The sequence below is a fragment of the Pristis pectinata genome, chromosome 22, assembly GCF_009764475.1.
Source record: "Pristis pectinata isolate sPriPec2 chromosome 22, sPriPec2.1.pri, whole genome shotgun sequence".
In the NCBI taxonomy this organism is placed as follows: Eukaryota; Metazoa; Chordata; class Chondrichthyes; order Rhinopristiformes; family Pristidae; genus Pristis; species Pristis pectinata.
Window position 1 is genome coordinate 19,584,997 of NC_067426.1, and position 7,534 is coordinate 19,592,530.

Below are 7,534 nucleotides of genomic sequence, written 5' to 3' on the forward strand. Positions count from 1 at the left end.
AGACCCCGCGCCCTGGATCCAGATGAAGGGTCTCGACCCGAGACGTTGACTGTCCATTTCCCACCATCACCCCAGCGCACCAGCATCTCTTGCCCTGCACAATGCAATGGGCACCGATGCGTTGACGAACCCTCACATCCCTACCGCTGGTCCAACAAATAAAACTGTGGCTGCTGCAATCTGACACAAAAGATGCCGAAAGAAATCAGCCAGTCAAGCAGCATCTGTGAAAAGAGAAAACAGCTGACGTTTTACCGGAGTTCCGAAGAAGGGACCCTGACCCGAAACGTTAAACCTTTCCGCAGATGCTGCTTGGCTGGCGGAGTTCTGACAGTACTTTATGTAGCAAACCCCACACTGCATGTCTCAGTTTGCGCTTCAGTCTAACGTACTGCCTTGTATTCCTCCCAAACAAGCTGGCAGATGGTGCATCATTTGTCCACGTAAATGGAGGGGGGGGGGGGCACAATAAAGCTTCCATTTAGATTCCCAATAGGAGATCAGTGTGTGCAGGAGCTGCTAAATGACGACTTCAGTTCAGAAATTGGATTCTGCAGCACTTTTTAAAGCGCAATCCAGTCTCGATTTAACCTGGAGAAGATTGTGCTAAGGATCATTGTCAAGAGAAATCACGCCAATTGCAACACTGGCTTGAGTTCTTCCAGGCCCAGTCTACATTAAAATCATAGAATGATTATAGCACAGAAATTAGGCCATTTGGCCCGTCGTGTCCATGCCAGTTCTCCATCAGAGCAACCCACTGCAGTAAAACTCCAATAATCTGGTATCCAGTTGTTTGAAAATTCCGATGGTGCAGCATCTGCCCCAGTCATTTGTTCATCGTTATCTGCAGACATATAACCCACACGCTTGCTAGGTTGGCATCTGAGCAGTGTGCAGCAGGAGCCAGGATTGGGTAGGGAACACTATGGTCGGGAACATAGGTAGGTTTGTGGCCAGAGCTAAAGGTCCAGAGTGCTTGTTTGATAAACTGAAACTCACCACAGCCCTGTTTCCTGCACTCCCTTTAAACTTCTCAAGATCAAGGAACATTTATTATAAGATGTAAAAAAAATGCAAGAAGTGTTGGGGTAAGATGAGTAACATCCAATAGTCTGGAAAATTCGTTAGTTTGGTTCTACCAATGCCCCAGGTGTGCCAGATTATCAGAATTCCAATCCCCAGCCCCTTCTCTGTTTTCCACCTACATTTATCTATCCAATTCCGTTTTAAAGGCCACCCTGCAATCTACCTCCCCCACCCATGCAAGCAGTGCATTCCAGATTCCAACCACAAATTACATAAGAAACGTCTTACTCTTGTCTCTTTTAATTCTTTTCCTGCTTGTTTTATACCTGTGACCAAACAACGACCCCTCCCAAAGTGAACAACATCCCATTATCCACCCTATCTCCTCAACATTTTATATACTATCAAATCTTCCCTCAGACTTTTCACCTAAGAAAACAATCCCAGTTCCTAATATATCCTTGCAACTGTAGTCACTCATTCCAGGAGCCATTCTCATAAATATTTTCTGGACTTTCTTGGTTGCCTTCACATCTTTCTGATAACTTGATTACCATAATTGAACATAATACTACATTTGAGGCTGGATCAGATTCAGAATAAAGGTTCAGAATAACATCTCTGCAGTTATAGTCAGTGTATCTACTGATACAGCCCAGAATTGTGTTTGCATTATTAACCACTTTTTTAACCTGCCCTAACTTTTCCAATGATTTCTGCATGCGTATCCTCAAGTCCCTCTGCTCTTGAACCCCTTTTAGAACAGTACTCTCTATTATCTGGAGCCTTTTCTCATTTTTCCTACCAAATTGCATCACCTCACATTTCCCTGCATTCAACTTCACCTGGCATGTGTATGAGGGAGTTATACAAAATTATGAGGGACACAGATAAGATAGATAGTGAGAAACTTTTCCTCTTGGCTTGGGTTTAATGTAAGGTAGGAGATTTAGAGTGGATCTGAGGAAGAATTTTTTCTCCCAGATGGTGATTGAAATCGGGAATGCTTTACCTGAGGCATTGGTGGAGATAAGTACTCTCACAACATTTAAGTACTTGGATGAGCACTTGAATCATCTTGACACAAAAGACTACAGACCACGTGCTGGAAAACAGAAATAGTGTAATCAGTTATTCAATGGATGGAATGGGCCAGAGGATCTATATCCATGCTGGATGACTCTATGACTCCTTCATCCTGACGGATTCCATGCTACCAGAATTTTCAGCAGCCATCACTACCTAGAAGGATGGATTCTGAGTCAAGGGATATATCTCTTCTTCCTGGCTATTGACACCCGTGTGACCTCCAACCAGAGCTGTTGAACATAGACTTAACAAAAACAAGACAATGTAAGTACTGGAACTGTGGTGAAAAACACCATAAGTCTCCTAAGGATAAGATTTTATTACCTGCATCAATGCAGTACACGCCAAGGACAGATGATCATTGACTGAAAGCTACACAAACTTGCCAAAGTCAGGAGCTAGGAGACCCAGAACCTATGTGTCATGAAGTGGAACCTGGAAAACAGCCACACTACGAAGTTTTAACCTCCAATCACAGACAGCGACAGAACCTGTATCACAGCTGCCTGGTCCCTGCTCTTCTCCACAGTACTTGTATATTTACAATACTTGAAGTGGTGTGATCTGCAGAGCTCGGACCAAGTTCTGGAAAGTGGGATTCAGGTACATAGCTCTTTATCAACCAGTACATACAATAGGTTGAATGGCCTCCTTCCGTGTTGTAACTTTTCTATTATTCCATGATTCTGCTCATCCATGGCAGTACCAGTCTCTGAGGTGGTGTTTTGAGCTGTCAGACTCTGTATCAGCTCACCACACAAAGCAACACTCTACTCATGATGGAGAGGGTGAGAGTGGAGGGTTATATACCTTTCCTGTGGAAAAGAGACCAGTCCTATGCACCATTTCTCTGCTTCTGTAAGAGAGCAATCTGTTCTTGTCTGGCATCTCTGTTTTGAGGAAATGCTAACTGCTCATAGAGAGAATTACTTTGTCCACTGAAAGAGAAATCTACTCATGAATGACACTTTGGTACTCACTGAGATCTGCTCATTCCTGGGCTCAGTGAGGATAACATGCTGCTCCCTGGTAGCATACAAATGTTCCTTTAAAGCTTCAGATTGGTTCCACAGAGCTCAGATCTTCAATTGTATCAGAATGAGACTGAAAGACTTTCTGGTTTCCTGACTCCACATAATCTCCAAAAGAACATGGTGCCGGACTCCTCCATGCTCCTTCACATCTCATGCCTGGCACATACTTACCATTTCATTGTCCATCCATATCAGCCCATTCAAGGAAGCATCCCAATTATGGCCCTCGTCTAAATCCTCTGAGACAGTATGGATACACGGATCCCAGCCTCTCTAACCTCCCACAGGCCACTGCACGCTCCTAAGCCTGATGCCTGACTGCAACCCATTAGATCCTGGTGTAACTCCCTGCAATGCGTGTCCCTCTAACATAATCTGCCATGAGAAACCTATTGGTCTTAGCAAAGAGGTCAAAACCAGAGGATACATGACTAAATGGTTGGTAAAGGAATTAGAGTGGGAGGTGAAGAATAATTATCCCACCTTCAGAATGGTACATATCCGGAACTCACTGTCTGAAAGGATCATAGAGGTAGAAACCCTCACCACATTTAAAAAGTACTTGGAGTGCAGTGAACTGCAGAGCTACAGACCAAGTGATGGAAAGTGGAGTTAGGTTTGGTAGCTCTTTTTCAATCAGTACATACTGTACAATGGGTTGAATGGCCTTCTTCTGTGTTGTATTCTCTATTATTCCATGATTCCATTCAACCCCGGCAGTGCCAGTCTCTGAGGTGGTGTTTTGGGCAGTCAGATGCAATGAAGCTCTTTGCTCATCATCTCACAATGCCCCTCCTCCTCCTCTTGCTCCAGTCTTCCCTCTGCTCCTCATGCTCGGATGTCGTAGGGAGTAGGAATAGAATGGGCCTCTCATGATGCCCTGCTCTGTTAACGCAGAAGATAGTTGGATTTATAGGTTGTGCACCTAACACTGTTATGCCATAGCATAGATAGTATGGGCTGTGTGGGTGGTGTATGTGAGCTATATGCATGAGCACATACCTCACATACACCCCCCAAACAGTTTTGTCCCACATCCCAAAGATTTGTGAGCTGGTACATTCATTGTCCACTGTAAATTTCCCCTGATGTGTAGGTGAGTGATAGAATTTGGGGGAGTTGAAGAGAATGTGGGGAGAATAAAAATAAGTGGATTAATGTAGAACTGGTGTAAAATGGGTTGTTGATGATCAGTGTGGACTCAGTGGGATGAAGGACCCGTTTCTGTGCTGCATCTCTCTATGACTCTAGGACTCAGACAGCTGTGGCAAAAAACCCCTGTGGCTGCTGCCTATTCCACTTTTCAAAGAGAGAAAAGGAGATGAATTTAACTCTCAGGATGAAAAGAAACTCAGTGGTCTCCCAACTGCGATGGTGTGCAAAAAATTATGAAAGGTTGCAAGAGTTCCCATCTGCAGCCTGGAAGAAGTCTGAGGGAAACATGTTCAGGCCACTGTGACTGACTGCCACAATAAAGCAGTCCTGGTCCTGAACAAGTAACCACCACCTTCTTGAAGGAGAATCTTCTGAAACATTTTAATAACAATATTCAAAAGACATTTGGAGAAGTACATGGATAGGAGGGATTTAGTGGGATATGGGCCAATAGCAAACAAATGGCAGTAGCTTTGTGGACACCATGGTCGGCATGAACGAGTTGGACTAAAGGGCCTGTTTGCATGCTGTATTACTCTATACCTCTATTATTCCTCACACAGATGCAGTTGGGGGAGTGATCCTCAACACCTCCAGCTGAAGATATTTCTGCATCTCCTGATATTCCCTCTTCCAGCAGTTCCTCCCGCTCTGTGTGCTTTCCTTGTTTTACTTTCCTTGCTGAATTCCAAAATCCAGCTATGGCTGAAGGTTTGAGTCAAGTTCCTGAATGGTGACTCAGCCAGTATACTGCCCAAAGAATTTAACAACTTTCCTGAATCTCCTCCAGCCAAGCTTAGCATCTCTCTCCAACCAACTCCCCTATTATTCATTCTGCATCAAACATGCAATTAACTGATAATCATTTCAAATTGTGTTTATGCTGCTGTTTCCTGAACATGCTTAATGCAATGTGTTAACCGTAAAGGTCCAATGTTGCGAGACAGCTATCAGAGGATTTGAGGATTAGCAACAACCATCTATTGTGCACAATTCATATATTCAATTGCCACATACTCTGCCAAGTAGCAAAAATCTCTTTCTAAAAGCTTGCATTTGTAATTTGCACACGCAATGTTGAAAAACTGTGCAATATGGACCAATTTTGACTCCAATATTTCTGGAGAAAAACTCTGGCAGAATATATTGTATGAGGTTCACTTAGATTTATGATTTCATTAAGCATTGTACTCAGAGGAAATCTTTCCCTTGCATCAGTGGAATATATATAACAACATGATCTCCCATGCAGTCACAGATAGGTTAGTCTTTTATCAACTTAAATCAAAATCATGATAACTCGCCTTTCCTGTTTGTATCAGAACTGATTAGTTCTGCTGCAAGGTTATCAATCTGTAATATTAACTCAGTTCTTCTGCTGAGTCCTTCGAACATTCTCACTTTGCTTTCAGGTTTTAATAACAGCTTTATGGTTTTAACATGTCTCTTCACTGGTTTACTCTCTCTCCTTTCTAACTTTTCATTAATCTGTTAACCAGAGAACTCCATAGGCACTGGAATCACCAGGGTATACTGACCCCACCCTATCTGAGATATTCCCTTTGTCCCATTTACCTCTTCCCATCCTCTCCGTAACTTAAAACTGACTTGTTTTCTCACCCTATCCACAGAGGGTGTTCAGGATCACTTCTCCCACTTGCACCTGTGTGAGGAGTAATAGAGTCATAGAGGAATCATTGTGATCTTTGCTGTGAAATGTGAATTCTCTTCCTGCTGCCCAAACTGCTGTCTGCTTCCAGCATTTTGTTTGTGAATTAAAACATGCTGGACAAAGGCAGACCATAGATGCTGTGTTGTTTCTTTAACCTCATGTGTCAAGTTTCTGCAGGTTGATTAGTGGCAAATTAAGAAAGTGCAATTGTGTGTTTTAATTTGTTGATTACATTCTGAACTATAGTTAGTCAAACATTGCTAAACTGCAGCCTGGAATTTGGCCACCCTATGATTTATTCTGTAATTGCATTCACATTACATAAATTCTACCATGCTTCTGACATTAGGCAAGTAGTTTGCAATGCGATTCAAAGTGTTATTGAAGATGCTAGAAAAACGCAGTAAATCCAGTCAAGGTCAGAGCCTTCCTAAGCTCTTCAATAAAGATGTGCAAACATTTAATAGGTAATGTGACAATGAGGAGATGGGGACATGGATAAGTACAGCCTAGTGAAAGGGGCATTATATAAATAATGTGATCACGGGATAGATGCACAGGGAATATTACTCTTCACCGTCTGTGCATGCCAGTAGTGCATTCCTTGACCTTGCACTATATGTGAGGCAAGTCCATTGTAATAAATACATACCACCTCTAGCAATTGGAATGTGACAGGCGTTGATTGCCATGAGGTTAAGAGGTAGATTATAGGATACCATCAACTCTTAAAGGACTGCTGCTTAATCTTAAAGCTTCTGAAACAAAGGACACAATAATGGCTTGAGACAGACACAAGGAAAAACTACCCACTTAATGTGACTAATTTACAGGGCTGACAGAGAAGGCTAGTTGTTTCTGAAGTTTGGACTATCTTGTAACAATAATGCTGGAGCAGAAACTGCCTGATTGCTCCTTGATGTACAAGAGGCAAATAGCCTATTAAGGTCATAACCTTGTTGTGGTCAATGAATGGAAGCCATTCCATCCCTAATGACACTTGTATAACGTCTATAACATAGAGAACATTCCAAAATGTATTTAAAGCTACAAGCAAGATGTTGGGACCCCAATTTTACAAACTGCTCTGAGTAGTGAGCCAAGTTTAGCTTCATAACAACATCATAATATAAATGAATCATACAATCACTTCTAGGCTAATTAGGTAACAATCCTGAAATAGTTAGTATCCTTTGATTTTCATTCCATTTCTCCATATTTATTCCCCTACAAATAACCATATGTTTCAATAATTCAGCTTAACTTGCTGTAGTGCCTTGTGAAGTTAAGCTACGTTTCAAGGTGTATCTTCCTGCAAACACTGAAATATGTTCTTTTCTTGCAGGTTCCCAAGAGGGGGAACTGGCAGAGCTCGACTTCAGATGAGTGCCTCGCAACAGCTTGTGTCACTCAGTATGCTAATGGCAAGTACTGGTACAGAAAGAACGATTATAAGAAGGTCACATGAAGAATTGTGGCAGGGATGGCCTTGGGCACCCCAAATTCAAGAACTTGGTGTATTGTAGAGATGGGTAATATTTTGGGGGCAAATTTT